A 20472-nucleotide genomic window follows, 5' to 3' on the forward strand; every position below is an offset into this window, starting at 1 on the left:
CGGGGACATGGCCAATCCCCCCAGTGCTTCCTGTGGTTGTTTCCTGTTCGTACCGAGAGCCTAGATATGAAGCCTCTGAAGAAACATATAAAAGCAAAGCGCCGACTGAATCCTAACAAGTCTAGAGCGGAGCGGGTCGCTGTGCCCTGGTTTTCCAAAGCCGGCACGACAGGAAACCCATTCATATGATGTTTCTATTAGATACAGGGCGGTCTCCACTGTGGAACAATTACGGTAACATTGCAATTAAATCGACTTTTCTCAATAACTTTAATAGGCTTAGGACCTGTGATGAGCCAAATCAATTCAATTATCCATATTGTCTTTCCCTGTCTCTCTCTGTCAACAGAAGACTCAAAATGACACACGCACGCACGCACGCACACACACACACACACACACACACACTGTCTTAAATCCTCATATTGAGACAATTTGGTTTGTTCGGCCTTATAATATAATATGTATTTTTATTTTATCTATTATGTCCTTATTTTATTTATAAGCCTCTAGGTTATTTTTTGCACAATCTGTTTTTATTACAGTGTTATTATAAAGTGTTACCCATTGTTCTTGTTCCATTGTCTAATACAATTAATAAAATAATAATAAAACATTTGTTTATTATACAAATCCCACTCCTTCACTGCGTAACAGAGCGCATTTAGAGAGGGCACGGCAGTCAGTTATAACAGCCTCCATCTCAAGGGGGACTGTGTAGGAACGGGCTACAGAGAGTGAGTGCAGCTAATGATACATTAGAAGGCTGATATTTACCATAATTATACTCATTTAGGCAGCATCTCACCGTTGTCTACCATTACAAGGACAATGAGCGCGTCCTGTAATGTTTTAGCTGAGTCCTCATGTGGTCAAGGTATTATACTGTATTGTTGTGCTATATGGCTGCTGCATCATAAACGTAAAAAGGAGAAGGGATGTCATTACTAACCCTTTCAGCTGCACATTTTATCACCAGTATATAGACGGATTCGAAGTGACAACAATTAAAGGACCCAAGTTTATTTCCTGTTGCAATGTTTGCTAATGCAATAGATGAATAGATGGAAATACATTTGGGTCTAAACCTGAAAAGGTTGATTCTGTAAAAACGCATTTCCAAGTGTTGTTGTCAGTGTTTTCCTTTCCTGTCTACCAGTTTGTTTGTTCCTTTCATACGCTAAACAAATACAATTGACAACTTTAAGCAAAAACATATGTCTTATTACATAGTAAAAAATCTATAACATAAAAATAAAGCTTTGAAAAAGGCCTACATGATGACAAGAATTTCAGTTAAGCAGCTTTTCTATTAAACAATCGTAAGTAATTTTGTCCTTTAATGTGCAGACAGGTTGACAGGGAAAATTACGTTTTACAGAAGGATTATTATGTTTTGTTAACTACTGTAGCTTATTAAGAGACACACTGCTAACACTAAAGGGGGCGAATGTTGCAATTCAATTTCGTTGGTGCCTACGAGAATGCACTACAGCTGGTGACATCAGGAGAGAGAAGAGAAATTTGGACCGACGATTTTTCCTTCTTTCAACTTGCTACTTAAAAAATTGCAAATCATCCACCTTATCAAAGAGAGAAATTTATATAAGACTTTCACGGCCAGCAGCCTGCCTGAGCCGCAGACAAAGCTGTGTGCGGTCTTTAATAACCCATTGATTCTCCCATAGCCACATGGAGAGAGACCATGGAGAGACATCCGGGTGGAGCCGTAATTGCAAGTCGCAGTGAGAGGACCACACAGATCAATAGCCAGGAGGAAACGTCTGCCTTGCATAGTCTCTACACCATGGGTTATGGTGTCAATAACATACACTGTTTTGTTTGGAACCTTTTAGCACTCTTTCAGTTTGAGGCCTCAGGGCCTACAGGCACATGCAAGAGGGACTGTGAGAAAGACAGCACCTTGTTTCAGAGGATGACATATCAGGCTACATACCTTAGCATCGACCCGGCACAGATACTACTGGTATGAATAAATTAAAGTGCCTTTTTCCCCCCAGGTAGTGTTTTTGGTCTTTTTTAGGTCGAGAAGCGCTGCTATTAAATCTGACTCACAGTATAGTGCTGGGATGGGCTGTTAAGACCCCAGGCCACAGCTAGGGGCCTCCATCCATCTCTGTGACCCACAGTATAGTGCTGGGATTGGGCTGTTAGAACCCCGGGGCCACAGCTAGGGGCCTCCATCGATCTCTGTGACTCACAGTATACAGTAGTGCTGGGATTGGGCTGTTAGGACCCCGGACCACAGCTAGGGGCCTCCATCGTTCTCTGTGACCCACATCAGACTGGCTGGCCAAGCCTCTGAGCTGCCCCTCACTAACCGACAGTACATCACACTGCTGCTGGCCTTTGGACCAGCGCCCAGACACTGGTAGTACCCCACACAGGCCCCCCTCAGCCTCTTTGTCTCTGGCCAGAACTAAGAAAGACTAAACAGAGGTAGCAGGAATTAACGCATGATACAAATAAGTTGTGGATTCAAGTGCAAATTGAGCGGCTTTGATTAGTGCAGTTGTATCCCATCGACGCTGTGGGGGGAAATGTGCATTGTTACTGAGAAGAAAACAAAGTGCTGATTAGAGCTGCGAGTGGCGGCTAAATGGTCCAGAGCTCTCACTTTTCTATGTCCCACTATAATTATCCCAATTTAATATCCTGGGGCTTGTCTCCAAGCTGTGATGTGTTGTTGTCTATCCCAATGTTAGTGGGTAGTGTGGGTAGTTAGATAATGGTAGTGTGTGTGTGTGTGTGTGTGTGTGTGTGTGTGTGTGTGTGTGTGTGTGTGTGTGTGTGTGTGTGTGTGTGTGTGTGTGTGTGTGTGGTGTGTGGTGTGTGGTGTGTGTGTGTGTGTGTGTGTGTGTGTGTGTGTGTGTGTGTGTGTGTGCGCATGTGCGTGTGTTACACCAAAATTGACTTTTCCCATCTGTGCTGTTGGCCAAACTAAAGGACCAACCATTGCACATTTGAGGTCAAACTCTCCCCACGACGGTGGTTCAAGAGAACATTATATTTTGTCGAGCCAAGATCTTTCCCATGGCTCATTGTGCAGATGCAGAAAACACCACTTTATGTAACACAGGAGGAGGGTATGGTCAAGTCCAATATCCAAGCAAGCAGTTGGCAGAAATAGTAGCCCCTTGGTAGAACCAGTCCCAACACAGCCTGGTTTAGCCCAGAAAGGAAATCCGCCATTATGCCGCCATGCATAATCCTGCATTATTGGCATGGATAACATACCCTCACTTCGTCACCCAGCGGTGTTCTTCTGCTAGGTGGGACCATAATTGATGGAACGTTCATCCCAGCAGCCAGTAGGGTTTTATGGGGCCACTGGGGGATGAGCGCCGCAGTGCGCTGCATCCTCTCTCAGACCGACACGGGTCTGGCTGGATCTCACTACACGGGCCGGGTGGCAGAGCATTCCTCGCAGACACAGTGCGAGGCAGCCTCTCGAAAGAGTGAGAGCGTGGAGAAAGCACACAAAGGAGTCAATGCATGAATTTGCACGACGTGTATTCACGCCATTTAGATTCGAGCCACACCAAGGCATCCTCAGACTCGCATTATGTATCGCTCGATGAATAATAAGCCAATGAATTATATGAACCAGAAATTAACATAATGTGCCACTCATGCCTCCCCCCCCTCCCCCCCAAAAAAACACTCCCAACTCCCTTATCACCCTACAGTGTTGAATTGAACCCTTTCACTACCACACTTCTTCTTCTTCTTGGCCCCTTAACTCCAAGCGGAGCATAGGCCATCGACGACTCTTCTCCATCCAGCACGGCTTTGGGCTGTCTTCTCCGCCTCTGCCCAGCTGGTACCACGTCTCTTCAGCTCTGCCCTCAGTGTCCCGCCTCCAGCTGTTTTTGGGCCTTCCTCTCTTCCGCTTCCCCTGGGGATTCCATGTCAGGGCCTGGAGTGTGATGGTAGCTACTGGTTTATGCAAGGTGTGACCAATCCATCCCCACTTCCATCTCCGGATCTGGCTCTCTACTGGATCCTGGCTTCTCACAGCTCCTTATTGCTGATTTTATCCGGCCACCTGATTCTGAAGATGCGCCTCAGACAGCTGTTAATGAATGTCTGGATCTTCTGCAACGTCTTTTTTGTCATTCTCCATGTCTCTGAACCATAGAGAAGGACGCGTTTAACGTTGGAGTTGAAGATGCGCACCTTTGTTGGTGTAGCTATTTCCCTTGTGGCCCAGATGTTCTTCAGGATAATGAAGGCTGCTCTAGCTTTGCCTACCCTGGCAGTGACATCGCTGTCTGTGCCACCCTGCTTATCGATAATGCTGCCAAGGTAGGTGAAGGAGTCGACTTCTTTGATGGGTCTGATATCTATGGTGACAGGTATGGTGTTAATCCTCATCAGTTTAGTCTTCTCCTTGTTTATCCTGAGGCCTGTTCCAAGGGATGTTGTTGATAGCTGGGTGGTCTTGTCCTGCATGTGCTTATGGTTGTGTGACAGGAGGGCCAGATCGTCAGCAAAATCCAGGTCTACCACACTACAAAGGGTTAACCCTTTCACTACCACACTACCGAAGGTTAACTTTTCACTACCACACTAAGAAGTCTTTAATTGTCATGCAGATTAACACACACACATGCAAGATGGGCGACCCACAGGAACACACACACACGTGCACTGAGTAGCTGATGGAATGTCTCTCTGCACTCTTCCCATCCCGTCGTCCTTCCCCCCCAAGGGCAGCCGGGAGCAATCCATGTGCTCCTGTCCGTCTTCATCAGGGACGGTTAACCTTGTATAGTGTGATAGTGAAAGGGTTAACCAGAAGTGAACTGGCCCAGGTGAATTAGTCATGGAGAACATGGGTAAACTGTTGGGAACAAGGTGGATATACTGGTGATGAGGCTGAGATGTGAATGTGGCAGCTGACCTTCCTACAGGCCGTTATACCTATATATATATATATTAGAGCTGGGCCGTTAACGGCGTTAACGTGCTGCGTTAACGCTATACTAGTATCGTGCGATAATATAATTAACGCATTCATCTAAAAAAATAAAAATGTTTTTTTTTTTTTTTTTTTTTTTTTTACATTTTTTTTTTTTACCTTTATTTACCCAGGGTAGGTTCTCTGAGCACAGATGCTCTTTTTCAGGAACGCCCTCCTTCACATTCACACAGTTCCATTCACACCTGGGAGCTGCCCAGTACAACCACAGTTGACACCATTGGCCACTGAGCAACTCCACTGGAGCAGTTGATTCAAGCCATGTCACATAGTTCAAGTTTGAAATTATTCTTTCTGTTTTGCTCCTGAGAGTGCTAGATACTGTACTGTACTGGTAATATTATTTATTTGTGTTAACTTCTGAATAAAACAATTTATTAAACACAAGTACATCTTATTGAACATTATTTTGATATTTCATTACCAATTATCATAGCAAAACAGCTTTTTCAAACAGTCTGTAATGCATTTTGGAAACGGGAGATGGGCTCATGGTGTAATGGGCCACCTGGCCTGAGAAACATAAGGAGGAAAGAAAAAGTAAGGACTTACTTCTGGTCATTATTTGGGTAGAACACACATATTTTGAATGCCTTCGGCAGGTTTTTTTTTTTTTTTTTTTGAGCCATTTTAATCTAGATTAATCTAGATTAAATCCAGGATTGCAGATAGATTAATCTAGATTAAAAAAATTAATCTATGCCCACCTCTAATATATATATATATATATATATATATATATTAAGGCTGTCAAATATATCGCGTTAATATCGCGTTAACTCCCGATTCTATTAATGCCACTAATTTTTTTAACTCAAGATTAACTAAAATTTTTTTTTTTTTTTACTAGACTTCACTCAGGTGTATTATTGATGCTCTCATTGATACTATGTTTGTTTCTGAAGTGTGTGTGTGTGTGTGTGTGTGTGTGTGTGTGTGTGTGTGTGTGTGTGTGTGTGTGTGTGTGTGTGTGTGTGTGTGTGTGTGTGTGTGTGTGTGTGTGTGTGTGTGTGTGTGTGAGATATAGAGAGAGAGGGGGGTGAGAGAGATGAGGAAGGGGCAAAAGAGAAAAAGAGCTGGGAGTGTGTGTGTGAGGGAGAGAGGGGGGTGTGTGATTAATCAGCCCTTGTGTGTGTGAATGTAACAAGTTCCTAACGTTTTCTTTCCCCTATTATTTCATGCACACTTTATTCATTGTTTTAAATTATTATTTTCTTTTAAGTTATTTTGTGCATCACTCTGTTTTGAATTTGATGCAAATTTGCAATGCATGAGGGTCATCCTTTTGTGTTAAATGGCTGCACAAAGCAAGCATTTGTTGACTCGCATGTTGATAAGAGTATTAAAACTTGGAACTTGAAAAAGATCTGTTTTTAGGTAAAAAAAATTTAAAAATAAAAATGCGATTAATTTGCGATTAATCACGAGTTAACTATGGACAATCATGCGATTAATCGAGTTAAATATTTTAATCGTTTGACAGCACTAATATATATATATATATATATATATATATATATATATATATATATATATATATATATATATATATATATATATATATATATATATATATATATATATATATATATATATATATATGTATTGTCACCACATATATATCTATCCACACCTGTCTGTATTTACCTGCACATAGTATTTTTGCATATCTGTAGATACTATATCTACAGTATATCGATTCTGTACATATCCTACTCTTACTAGTTACACTGCTGGCCAGTATGACTACTACCATACTACATAATATACTACAACTCTGTACATCTGATTAGCACTACACTTGTACTAATTTGTATACTGCTACATTTGCACTCTGGTTGGATGCCAAACTCCTTTTCATTGTGCTGTACTTGTGCCGCATAATGACAATACATTTTAATCCAATCGAATCTCATTAGGTGGCTTCCAGCACAGAGACACAGGGCAAGATGTTTCAGCAGAGCAAGATGATACAGAAACCAGAGCAGATGTTATGTGCTGATATGTCAGAAGCTCTCTAGAGCTGTGGCTCTCAACTGGTTGGTCGCCATATTGAGTGGGCCACGGATGTGTGAGCGGGAAACCAGTCTACAGAATTTCTGCGCTTTTATTTTAAAGGACACACGTCTCGCATGACGCTGCGTGCCGCGCAGTAGCGTTTGTTGGCAGCATTGTCATGATGACAGTAAAGCATTAACTCTTTGGAATAACCTGCCTCAAAACCTCTGCTGCATTTACAGTAGATTCACTTTAAAAAAGAATCTTAAATTGTATTTAACACTGTAAAGTTTTTTGTTTCGTTTTTTTTTTGTTTTCTGTTTCTGTGCTTGCATGTAATTTTAGCCATCTTAATTGTTAGTTTCATTATGCATTGTGTGTTGAGTACTGACTTTTAATAATTTCGTTTTGCAATAATAATTGTTTTTGTATGTTTTTTGTGTGTGGACCCCAGGAAGACTAGCTGGTTGCTATGGCACCAGCTAATGGGGCTCCGTAATAAAATAAAAATAAAATAAAATCAATTGTATTATCTTGCACTAGTGTCAGGTTGAAACATTCCTAAGAACATAGTTGATTTTAGGTAGTGTCTGACCTCGCCTGGGGTGTTCAATAGATCTGTATTTTACAGTTACACATAGAATAATACAGGACAGTAGATGAGTCAAACAATTCATCAGTATGTTATCCTTGTCTCACCACTAAGATCTAAAGGTTCGACTTCTAAAATGGTCAAATAATAGCTAGTTTACTTGTATGTTAAGATCAGCACTGTAGGAAGACAAGACCATGTGACTTTCAGGGGAGTCGGCAACAGGTGTGGCTAAAGATGAGTAGATCCTCAAGTCAAAGGACACTGGCCAGCAGAGATCACATGATGGTGTTGACTTAAAACAGGATACTTTTAGAGAACTCATTCTGTATAAAAGGAAGACAAACTAGAGAGTGTAAAGATTCTTCATTGGCGATTTTGGTCAGGATCGAGTGTACAGGGGGAGCCAGGACTCATTGGGTGAAACTAATCTCTCTTGTGTTGATTGTTCTGTGTTTATCAAGTAGCTTAGGTGAATAGTGAATGGGGTATCAATTGATTCAGTCTCTCCAATACAATAATTATCTTGTCATCATATTTAGCACCACTTGTTAATAATTAGTGATTTGTTGGCGTTATGTGATAACGTCACAGCATCATTATTGTAAAATTGTCATATTATATAATCATTCAAATGGAATATGATCATTGAAAGAAGCAGTTTTTGCCACCTATTTTAGCAACAAACGTGCCCATTCAAGCGTTTGTAAACATGGCTAAACACAAATATGACACAGAATAGCATGTGGCTTTCTTACATTGAGGATGAAAGAGAGGGACCAAAACCTCAGTGTGTTGTGTGCAACACAGTGTTGGCACATGAAAGCATGAAGTCATTAAACATTTAAATATCTTGAATTAAAGATAAGTATTTTTTTTTTTGTATTTTTTTTTAAACAAACACATAAACAAACATGACAACACACGATAAGATATACAAGCATTAGTTGACAGTGCACATCCAATGAAATCACATTTTAGTTAATTGTCATATATAGGATATACCCTTAATACCTGTTATCTAAAAACCTACACACATATGCTCCAGCTCGTACCCCCCCCTCCCGGACCCCCCATTGGATAATCCATCCATTTTCCCTCGCTCCTAACCAGACATTACCATTATATGCTAGCTTTTATTTTCTCCACCACTTCTAACCACAATGTCATTTTGGATTCATTGAGACCCAAAATTCTTGCTGTAGATATTTCTTGATAGATCACATCGAGATATGTAATAATCCAGACCTTTCGGCAATTTCTTTCCGGTTGGAACCATCGTGATGCTATCAGCTTTTTAGCCACTGTGATACCCGATAAAACCAATCTCTTTAGCTGTGGATGTACTGCACACTCAAAAACATCATTCAGCAGTAATACAGAGGGGTGTACAGGTATATTCCAAGTTAAGAGATTTGATAATTGCTGGGTCACCTCTTTCCAGAATATCTTAACTGGTGGGCAGTCCCAGTACATGTGCATAAATGTCCCCTCGTCCCCATTTGTACATAAAGAGCATTTGGAGTCTTGTATAAGACCCATTTTTTTCAGTCTTATAGGAGTCAAGTATGTCCTGTGAATATAGTTAAGATTGATTTGTTGATGGTCCGGGTTCCTTGATGTGAGTCGAACATTTGCCCAGGCTTCTTGCCAATCAAAATCAGTTTCCAAGTCTGGTATATCCCTCCTCCAGACGGAGTCTAGGTGGAGGGTTTCATATGAGGACGTTAAAGATAAGTCTGCTTTTTTATTTCATTGGGTTTCTAGCCCTAATTGCACATTTGTTGCACTTTTCTTTGGGGCAAATTCATACCCGCCGCTAATAGCACCTTTAACTGCGTGTGATTTGCGCCCGCTATGTGCTCCGTCTTAAAGATTCAGATTCAGATTTTAAAGATTCTATTCACTAAAGATATTGTACGAATGATATACTAGGGCAAACACGCCCATACAGTGTTGCAGCTGATTTTGCTCCGGATATCTGGATATCTGTTGGCTCGCGGAGCATCTAAGTGCAATTTGCTCCTGATATGGTCAAATAGTATACATACATACGCCGGACGTCCCAGACCACGCAATTCAACCGGCTGATCACTTCTTTATCCATCGCAAGGATCGGACATCAGCAGAGTCCGGTAAACAACGTGGAGGAGGTATTGCCTTCATGTTTAACAAAAATTGGAGCGATCCAACTAATGTGAAGGAATTATCCAACCACTGCTCCCCAGAACTGGAATATATAACCATCAAGTGTCGTCCTTTCTTCCTCCCGAGGGAGTTAACGGCGATCGTCCTGGTCGGAGTGTATATTCCACCGCAAGCCAGCAACAAGGTTGCGCTCTCCAGACTACACGACGAGGTAAATAGAATCCAAGTGGCGAATGTTAACGCCGCCATTTTAGTTCTGGGAGATTTCAATAGCGCCAATCTGAGAAAGGTATTGCCTGACTTCTATCAGCATGTGACTTGCAACACCAGAGGCGGTAACATCCTAGATCACTGTTACACGCAATTTAAAGGTGGCTACAAGGCTCATTCTGATAGTGGCTTTGGTAAGTCAGATCACGCATCCATCTTTCTTTCACCAAAGTACAGACAGAGAATTAAAAGTACTCCCGTAGTCTCGCGAGAGGTGCAGAAATGGGATGTGACGTCAGAGGAGACGATCCGGTCAGTGTTTCACCACACAGACTGGAATGTGTTCCGCGACACAGATAACATTAATGTCTACACGGAGACAGTGCTGGACTATGTTTGTACTAGGGTGAAAGAAACAATCCCCACTACCAAAATGAAAGTTTACCCAAATCAAAAACCCTGGGTAGACAAATCCGTCCGTGAAGCTCTGAGAGAGCGCACCAAAGCATACAACGACGGCCTAGAGGCAGGCAACATGAATGACCACAAGGTGGCGCGATACAACGTAAGGAGGACAGTGTCAGAGGCCAAACGACGCTACAGGGATAAAATTGAACTCCAGTTTGAACAAGCTGACTCTAGAGCTATGTGGCAGGGGCTCAAAACGATGACAGACTACAAAGGTGCCTCCCTCAAACTGAACAGTGACATCTCCTTAGCAAATGACCTCAATACCTTCTATGCGAGGTTTGATGCTGGTAATAACAACACCAGCTCACAAGCCTCGGCAATGGGGGGGGGGGGGGTCGGCTGCTGATGGAGGTGTAACATACCCAGTGTTCAGGGTAACAGAGCATGAGGTGAGGCGGACCTTTAAAAAAGTGAATATCAGGAAGGCAGCAGGTCCAGACGGCATCCCCGGCCGCGTCCTAAAAGTCTGTGCCGACCAACTGGCCCCAGTATTCACTGACATATTTAACCTGTCCTTAGAACAGGCTGTCATCCCCACCTGCCTGAAGAAGTCCACTATTATCCCTGTACCCAAAAAATCCAAGCCTGCTTGCCTCAACGACTACCGCCCTGTAGCTCTCACCTCCATAGCCATGAAGTGCTTTGAGAAGCTAGTAAAGGGCTACATCTGCTCCTCCCTCCCCATCAACATGGACCCCCTGCAATTTGCATACCGCCCCAACAGGTCCACGGAGGACGCCATATCCCATGTGCTGCACACAGCAGCATCACACCTGGACAAGAGGCAGGGGAACTATGTGAGAATGCTATTCATCGACTACAGCTCGGCATTCAATACCATAGTCCCCTCCATACTCATAGCCAAGCTCAGGGACCTGGGCTTGGGCTATGACCTCTGCCAGTGGGTCTTGGACTTCCTGACTGGCAGACCCCAGGTGGTGAGAGCAGGCAACTGCACCTCCTCATCCATCACCCTCAACATAGGGGCCCCCCAGGGCTGTGTTCTGAGTCCCCTCCTCTACTCCCTGTACACACACGACTGTGTGGCTCAGCGGAGTAGCAATACAATCGTCAAATTTGCTGACGACACAGTGGTGGTGGGCCTGATCTCTGCCAACGACGAGAGGGCCTACCTGGAAGAGGTCAAGGTCCTGGCGGGATGGTGCCAGGAAAACAGCCTCTCCCTGAACGTCAGCAAAACAAAGGAGATGATTGTGGACTTCAGGAGGTCGGGGGTCAAGGACTACAGCCCCCTCAGCATCGACGGGGCACCGGTTGAGAGAGTCAACAGCTTTAAGTACCTCGGAGCCTACATATCCGAGGACTTGACATGGACCACGCACATTAACAGTGTTGTGAAGAAGGCACGACAACGCCTCTACTTCCTCAGGCGCCTAAGGAAGTTCCAAGTCAGCCAGAAGATCCTTAAGAACTTCTACTCATGTACAATAGAGAGCATCTTGACCGGCAACATCACCTCCTGGTTTGGGAATAGCACTGCACAAGACCAAAGCAGACTACAAAGAGTGACACGTTCAGCCGAACGCACAATTGGAGGGGGGCTCCCCACCCTCCAGAACATTTACTACAAGCGTTGCAAGGGCAAGGCTAAGAGAATCATTAAAGACTCCAGTCACCCGAACAACTGCCTCTTTGAACTGCTGCGGTCAGGCAAGCGATACAGGAGTCTCAAGGCGAGCACAGAAAGACTCAGAAGAAGCTTCTATCCCCAGGCCATCAGGCTGCTAAACGAACAATGAATGAACACTACACAACAACAACCACCAAACGCACATAGCACACACATCCACACGCACACACTCACTTTAAACAAACACACTGTAGCACCCACTCCACACACTTATAGCACACACCCACTTTAAACAAACACACTGTAGCACCCACTCCCCACACTTTATATTTATGGATGAAGGATTGCACTACAACTCGTACACCTTACTGTAAATTGTACCTAAAATTGTACCTCATCCCATTTCTGCTTTGCACTAGATAGTACTGTACATTAGTACACTGCATAGTATTGTGTATTGTATATTATATGGTAACTCAGAACATTGTACATATGTCTATACCGAACACTGTGACCTCATTTTCTTCTTCTAAATTCATGCTATATTATGTTATTACGTTATTTGATACTATCTTGTCTAGCACAGTCTCTGGAGCGTAACAGTAAGAAGCATTTTGTATGAAAGTATTCTGTACTTCTGTATGACAACTATTAAAGAACTTGAACTTGAACTTGAACTACTGCCCATGCAACAGTATGCATGTCCTAGGACAATGGCAGACAGAAAACTAAAGCTTTGATTCGCTGATTGCGAATTGGAAGTCCTGACGGACGAGGTCCAAAAGTATGTATTACAACTAAATGCAAAAAACATCATACTTTTCCCAACCATATTTGGGATTTAATATCCCAGTCTGTGAGTGCAGTTGGTGTTTCCAAAATGTGGAAGTATGGATTGCAAACAGAGGTGGAATGATTTGAAAATAAACCTGTGAACCTGAAATGAGGGAGAGGGAATCAATAGCTCTTTGTTTCTATAGATAGACACAACAGTATTTTTCATCACAATTGCATCCTTTGTTTTTGCCACTATCTTTTGTCATTGCCTTTGTTTGCCATGTCATCCCAAAATAAAAAGTTTGAGCAGACCTGTCCATTTAGGCCGAAGTTAGGCACTGTGCCAGTGAAAATATTTTCAGATTTAGGATTATTTTTAGAGTGAGAAATTAAGTTGTATTTAATGTTTAGTTAAGAGAATAGAACCCGCATTCTCATATACTCAAGACTAAACTTTTCATTGACCGTGTTTCCAGCGTCTACTCCTCATGGACCTGACGAAACGTTCTAAATTAAATGTTTATTCTGGAGCATATCAGTGTGCGGGTTCTATTATTTTTATTGTGATTATTACCTAACCCACCGGATCACCGGAGACGCTGGTCATGACACCCCTTATAAATGCGCTTAGTTACCACCAACTCTCTGAAGACGTAAATAACTTCACTTTAGCTGCGTGTGGCAATTAGCGCCGATCTTTGTGATTGATTGATTGATTGAAAACTTTATTAACAGATTGCAGAATGGGTACAATACAGTACAGCTCAATATAAACAACTGCTAAGAGGATGAAGACCAGAACAAGTCTTTCGTCTTGTTTACATAAGGGAATTGTGAATTGGAGTGTTTTTGCAATGAGGCTCATTTGCATAGAAAGGGGCACCTTTTCCGTCCATATTACCTAATTTAAATACCCCAAAAAATGTGCACGGACGCACAGAGACGCAATGATGATGACAACGCAGTTAGCACGGTATTTCACCCTTTGCGAGTGCTTTGTGAATAGCAATGTTTGTTTTGGGGTTATTTGCACAGGCATAGCGTCAGAAAAAGAATTCGCCCCATTGTGTATTACTGCACTATTGTTTTGTGAAATAAATGTGGGTCACTACTTACAGTAATGTCTAAGGAAAAAGGTGGGTCCTGAGGCTAGACCAGTTGAGACCAGTTGAGACCAGTTGGGGATGGCTGATTTAAGCCCTGTCCACACGTACAGTACAGTATGCATATTAATAATGTGACAATGACAACACATTTCCTCCCCTCCTCCACCAGGCCACGTGAGCGGATCGGCGCGGGCGAGAAATCCGCTCTTCGCTCTTTAAAGCTTGGTCCGCTCCGCTAATCGCTCATGTTGACCCCGCCCCCAAGTCGCTCTCCGCTCGCTCACCGCTCACCTTGAATCGAGCGCTCCCCGCTCCCCGCGCCACATCGCTCTGCAGATTTTTTTTTTTGGAGCATGGTAAATTAGCTCAAACTACAACAGTCTACACCCCCTGGGCCCCTTAACAATTGTTTGTATTGAGCCGCATTGTAATTGTACCCATTCTGCAATGTTAAATAATGTTGTTTATCCATTCACTAGCTCTATTAAGCGATGATAGCTAGCCTAGCCACAATGCTATGGTCGCTGCCATTAACGTTAGCATGTAAGCTAACGACAACAACAATGGCGTCAAAACTTTTTCTAAGAGGATGTGTGTGACAAAGCCTGAACAGGATATCACAGGTTCACCCTTCTCATTGGTTGAAAATGGCCTTCATGTTTGTACATCGCCATCTGTTGCTTTGGCATTGTACTACATGTATATTACATCAGTGTTAAACCACTGTGAGCGGCCTGGAGTGGATTGGAGCGGAGGAGAACTCTCGCTCCGGACGTCGCGCCGACCCATTTTAAAACCCACTCCTCGCTCACGTCAAAACCGCCTGCTCCGCTCCCCGCGCCGCTCACGCGCCTCGCCGCTCACGTGCACTGTCCTCCACACATCTACTGCATATGATTGGATATGCAAGAAAAAGAGGTGGCTAATCTCTACACATCTGCATAATACCCTTGACTACGCTACAGCATATGTAGTTCCAACAACTATACTGAATGCATAACCTGTGGTTTAATACAATCTTGTATTAAGGGTAGTGGTAGCTTGGAGTTGAGCAAGCCAGAGTTGAGTCTGAACTTTAAAAGACCATACCAGTCTAATTTTTACTTCTCGCCCATTACAGCACCAATGAAAGAAAAACAGCGCCATGATTTTCACAAGGATGAATTGCCTATGCCTAGCAACTTTCAAACAACTTTCAAGTCAAGAGTATTTTCTATGCCTTTTCAACATCAAAGGCAGTGTGAATGCCATTTAGTAAAGTAAGCTGATATCAGCAAAAAAACACTCACACGTATATACCCACAAACACAAAATGTGTTCAAGACGGGGGCAATCTCCGGTAATTAAGACCGGTATGGTGCTTTAAGTTAGAAGGAAGGGAGCTGAGAGAGAAAGAGAGGTAGCCTGTGAAACCTACAGTACAGTAGCTCACATGGGACTAGAGATAACGGCTGCCAAGAGAGCGCCTTTGATTGACTGTGACTGCTGCTCTGTTTAATGATACTGGCAAATCCACCGTAAAGGTGAGAGTCCGTCCTCAGCGTCTCAGATAGCGGTCCCTGCAGATGTCCCCGTACTATATTCCACAGCCCAGGTGGCTGTATTCAGTTCCACCAAGACAACAGTTTACCTTGAAGGAAAGGAAACGACTAGTCTGCTGCCTCGAAATTGTTGCTCACAGGTGGCTTAGAGTGTAAACATCGTCCAGATGGATGATAGCGGCTCCAAACTGTCATCATTCAGAGACTTGGGAGTTTGCATTGCTTCTTCCCTATTCAATCATAATATGCCTTTAGTTTACAAATCAGTCAAAGTCAGAGGCAATGTTTTTTTTCTTTCAGAGTTCTGTGTAAACAGTGCAGGTTCATATCTATGCCTCTAATGAGCTCTGGGCAAGGGGAAATGGTGATAATAATGATCAATTGCATTTATATTACAGGTCTCTTAGAATGGTGCTTTGATGTAATGAGACTAACTTGCCATCACCATAGATCCTATTGCCTTTATTTATACCCAACAAATCATTGAGGGCTGGCGCTCATTTAGTTTAAAATAACTTAAAAAGATTAATAGAATAATAAATTATATAAGATAAAGAAAACAATCAATTAAACAAATATATAAAACAGTTAACCAAACATTTGTGGAAGGTTACACTACAAATGTGTTGAGAATGGCCTATAAAATCATAGAAGACCCCTCACATGTATTACACACAGAATATGAGCTGCTATACCCCCACATAGGCACTTCAGATCCAGCAAGTGGGAACTGAAAAGATTTTAAAACGAATTTGTGCCACATTCAATAAGCCTACAAGTAGGACAGAAATGTGGTTGCAACTTACAGTACACGGGATGAAATATACAAACAATATGAAACCATAAAACAACCTTGGACGTATGGGACTGTCCCACATCAAAATGAATAACGTTGGTTGGGAGGGAAGGGGTTCATTACATTGTTTAGCTGATTCTTGTCTGCAGGGCCGCCTGGGAGAAATGCGAGGCCCTGTGCGAGATTTAAACGCGAGCCCCCCCCCCCCCCCCCCCAAAAGGTAAAAAACAAAAAAAAATTATATATATATATATATATATATATATATATTTTTTTTTCATACAGTCAACATATTTGTAAATAATAGCGCTGCCCGAGGCTGGGCATGATACAGTCAACATATAGCAAGAGAGAGAGCGAGAGAGAGCTCCCGTTCTACAGTCAATATACAGTGTACAGAGAGAGACACATTGGAAAGAAATTGAAATGCTATTTGGCCCTAAACAGAGAGTACACAGTGGCAGAATACCTGAGCACTGTGACTGAAGATCCTTGACTAGGTACAGACTCAGCGAGCACAGCCTAGCCATCGAGAAAGGCCACCATAGGCAGACTGTGTGTGTTAGAAAGAGAGAGAGAGAGAGAGAGAGAGAGAGCATGTGTGTTAGAGAGAGAGCATGTATGAGAGAGATAAGCAAAGATGACCCCCTAAACAGTGGCGTTGCGTGGGTAAAATAACAGGGGAAGCCAAAAAAAATTATTAAAAAAAATTTATTAAATATTTTTATTAATATTTTTTTTTTTATTTTTTTTTTTAAGTCAAGTAGTCACCATGTACACTACAGTATGGCTCGGCGGCCAGTCAAACTTTCTTAACAGATTGCAGAATGGGTACAATACAGTACGGCTCAATACACACAATTGTATAAGGGGATGCAGACCAGAGAAAGACGTTTGTCTTGTTTACATCAGGGTCCCCCATTTTCAATTCATACTAGTGACATTTATGACATACAAGACATCATGACATCAAATATACAGTACTGTTACCCCTAGATCCTGACAGAGTATATACATATGATGGGGAGGGGACTGTACATTAGGAGGGGGTGGGTGGGTGGGAGAGAAATATACATACGGCCGGTGTTGTTTTCGAGGAGGGACTCGGGAGTAGGATTCCGCAGAACACCGGGAGAGAATATGACTGTCTATTAGACAAACGTGACAAGACAAACGTATTTCTCTGGTCTGCATCCCCTTAACAATTGTGTGTATTGAGCCGTACTGTATTGTACCCATTCTGCAATCTGTTAAATAAAGTTCTCATTCATTCATTCATTCATTCATTCACGTGTCTGTTGCGCCGCGCGCCCAGCCATCAGAGCGCTCCTACTGTAAAATGCGGAAGCAGTCATTTCAGCTTCAGTTTTACTCGTTTATAAAAATGATTTAAAATGTTTATTAGCAACGCCGAGCTTTCAAACCCCGCCGCATCTGTGTGTGAAACCCTAATGGAACGCTGGGTACCTTTGACATTTATATCCGATATATTTTGGACCCACCGCTAGCTTTTAAGCAGTGCTTGATGGTGCACATTAACCTGGCTACTACGGAGGAATAAATTACTGCGTATTCCAGCCCCTGGCTTGCATTGCAGTCATGAAAGGGTATACAAGCTTGCCTGATAACGTTAGTTAGTCCTTAGTCAGGCTGCTCAGTTCTTACCTGGTCAATAATGTGGTCCTCCTCTTGCCAGATAGATTTGTTAAATCATAATATCCACAGTGGTGTGCTCTGCGCTGGTCCTCAGTACTAATGGGATGTCACGTTAGGTAGTCAGGTGGAAATGTGAACTTCTGACCTGCCCCGCCTCCAGGTGGAACATTATGCTGAACGTCTTCCTCCCAGCTCCGTTTTAAACTTTTAGGGTGTGGCACAGTGGCAGTCAGCTCGAATCTGATTGGCTAGGATCGGATTTGGAGTTTGGACTCACTCTATAATGCTGGAAGCCTGGAGAAAGAGACCTACCCACTGCTTCTCTCCTATACTAGCTGCAGTAGTGAGCACAGTCTGACAGTGTGTTAGAGGGAGTGAGAAGGAGAAGAGGGAGACATTAAAAAAAAAAAAAAAAAAAAAAAACACAGATGCACAGATGAAAAAGAATGTAAACTATATTAAAAAAAAATTATATTTAAATTTTTTTTTTTTTTTTTTTTTTTATATTTCATAATTTGATATGAATTGATATGAATATAGGGAGGCATGGCTTCCGTTGGCTTCCACAAGGATTCGCCACTGCCCCTAAAGGATATTCAACTTTTAATGAAAGAACAAAACAGAAGGAAAAGATAACTTCACAAAGGCAACATGAATATACATAGATCCAAAAGGACAAAGATCAACACTTAAATCCAAAGAGAAGAGGGTCTATACCAAGAGAAAACAAAGCAGCAAGGAGCCAATGGCCGACAGCTAAAGGCTAGCCAGGTAGGCTACTGACACCAGGCCACACACAGCTTTGGCCAACGGCCCAACGCTACCCAAGCTACACAAACGAACAAATGAATTCACACACAGCACATGTCGTATCTCCAAATGTTGTGAAGTAACATATGTTTTGCCTGGAAAAAAACATCGTTATTAACAAAACATTCGGGAGGGGAAGGAAGGAAGAGTGGGGTAATGTCATGACATTTTCATTAATCTTACCTGCACCAAGGAACGCAGGGCGAAAGGCCGCAACACAGGTCTCCACGTTGACGAAAGGCCTCTCGCTGTCGGGACAAAAATAAGCTATGGCCAGAGCCTTGTCATGGTGCAGGCCCGACTACATCTTCTGTCAAAGATGATGTCGTAGTCAGAGTGCCAGAACCCCCTGCTATTCTCACGGCTAATGTCAATGGTCGTAGCACAAGCTAACAGCTAACTCAAGGCTAACTGATAGCATCAAACGAACGTTCCCAGCCGAGCGCAGACGGCAGCTAACGTCGAAGCTAAACAGCTAACTGGCTAACAGTTAGCTCAACCAGGCTATCGCTAACCATTAGCTAACGCAGAAGCAAGCTATGCGGCTACATACAGATACAGGTGCTGACACCAGGCACACACCGTTAGCTACTAGTAGTACTACAACAGCTAGTCGGCCAGTTTAGCTCCAGAGAGAGAGAGAGAGAGAGAGAGAGAGAGAGAGCGATGTCCACGGCGGGAATAGAATAGAGTTAATAGAATAGGTTAAAAACTCACCAAACGTCCAAGAGGATGGAGACAACCGCGTGGAGTTGACGAAGTTCATCTGCCAAACGACCATCCTCTTCATCTTGGCTGCATGTCTCTAGGTTAGCTAACGCTAGATAGCCTTTAGCTAAGCTAGCTACTAGCCGACATCATCATGGCTATATCCCGACTGCATCATGACAATGCTCCGGCCATTTGTCCCGCCTTTCGTCAACGTTCCTTGGTGACCGACCGACTGATAATGACCGACCTCTTCGAGTTGGCTGGCATAACTAAGCATAATAGTCAAAAGCTGCACGCGCGAAATAGTCAAACGCAGCTGACTCACGCCGGCGTACTACACAAGTAAGTAACCACTCCGCTCCCTTCGTTGAAACCAATAGTATGTCTGCTGCAGAGCACCAGAGCTCCCTTCGTTGAAACCAATAGTATGTCACTGCAGACCCAGGAACAAGTCAGACACATTCTACAAACGTGTCTAATGTGAAATATATAAGCATATAAGCAAAACTAGATTTTAGGTCTGTGATGAAAAAGGGCCTCGCGGGAAGGGGGGCCTCGCAAAAAAAAAATAATAATAAAAAAAGAAATAAAAAAAATAATAAATAAAAAAAAATAAAAAATTATTTTTATTTTTTTTATTTTGCGAGGCCCCCCTTCCCGCGAGGCCCTGTGCGACCGCACTGCTCGCACACCCCCTGAGGCGGCCCTGCTTGTCTGTATGTCTGTCTACTCTGTAACATGGTTGTCTTGTGTTTTCTCTTTTGTAACACAATACTGTGTGTTTCGACACAAACACATTCCTGTACCAAGAGACAATAGTATTTATTTTATTTTCTTATCTTAATAAAAGAAACAAACAGAGATAGAATGGTTTGAAATCATGGATTTAAAATGACCAAGAGTTACCTAGTTATTGGATAATCATGGTCGGAGCATAAAAACTAAAGGCAGCTATTCCAAGCTCAGTACGAACCTGAGGGACCTGCAGTCCGTCAGTCATTAGACCGTGTGTGGTACTGTGGTCCAGAGGACCAATCTAGCATACAGTAGATGTGATATA

General features: G+C 42.9%; 1 protein-coding gene across 1 annotated transcript in view; it reads right to left on the reverse strand.

Annotated features, from left to right (window-relative positions):
* cpne5a (copine Va) overlaps window positions 1-20472 on the reverse strand; it is a gene marked incomplete at its 5' end in the record, with an annotated part of 227661 nt that overhangs the window by 54231 nt on the left and 152958 nt on the right. The window lies entirely within an intron of this gene.

Source organism: Notolepis coatsorum (genome assembly GCF_963971535.1).
Source record: "Notolepis coatsorum genome assembly, chromosome: 17".
Taxonomy (NCBI): Eukaryota; Metazoa; Chordata; class Actinopteri; order Aulopiformes; family Paralepididae; genus Notolepis; species Notolepis coatsorum.